This window comes from Brassica oleracea, chromosome C5, assembly GCF_000695525.1.
Source record: "Brassica oleracea var. oleracea cultivar TO1000 chromosome C5, BOL, whole genome shotgun sequence".
In the NCBI taxonomy this organism is placed as follows: domain Eukaryota; kingdom Viridiplantae; phylum Streptophyta; class Magnoliopsida; order Brassicales; family Brassicaceae; genus Brassica; species Brassica oleracea.
The window spans coordinates 30,962,090-30,962,898 of record NC_027752.1 but is presented as its reverse complement, the minus strand read 5'-3'; positions in this window follow the sequence as shown (position 1 = coordinate 30,962,898).

Sequence of the window (809 nt, the reverse complement as noted above, 5' to 3'; positions counted from 1 at the left end):
ATCGGGATTCAAAAGAGAACACAAAGGAGGAGCTTTTTGAGGCCTGATAGGTCGCTATGTAGTGAGCTGGAGGTCTGACAGGTCGCTAAGTAGCGAGTATAAGTAAGCCAAGAAGAGTCCAACTTGTTTTCGACGTAAAATCTCAACGGAAACTCCGACTGAGACGAAACGAAAAGCGTTTCGATGAGGATTCAAAAGAGAACGCAAAGGACGACTTTTCTGAGGCCTGGCAGGTCTCAATGTAGCGAGTGCAAGCAAGCCAAGAAGAGTCCTACTTGTTTTCGTCGTAAAATCTCAACGGAAACTCCGACTGAGACGAAACGAAAAGCGTTTCGATGAGGATTCAAAAGAGAACGCAAAGGAGGACCTTTTTAGGCCTGACAGGTCGCTATGTAGCGAGTGGAGAGTGGGCTTGAGCTCGGTCGCTTCGTAACGACCGAGCCGTGTACGTGCCCGGTCGCTACGTAGCGACCGAGCAGTGTGCGTGCCCGGTCGCTACGTAGCGACCGAGCTGTGTGCGTGCTCGGTCGCTACGTAGCGACCGAGCTGTGTGCGTGCTCGGTCGCTACGTAGCGACCGAGCTGTGTGCGTGCTCGGTCGCTACGTAGCGACCGAGCTGTGTGCGTGCTCGGTCGCTACGTAGCGACCGAGCTGTGTGCGTGCTCGGTCGCTACGTAGCGACCGAGCTGTGTGCGTGCTCGGTCGCTACGTAGCGACCGAGCTGTGTGCGTGCTCGGTCGCTACGTAGCGACCGAGCTGTGTGCGTGCTCGGTCGCTACGTAGCGACCGAGCTGTGTGCGTGCTCGGTT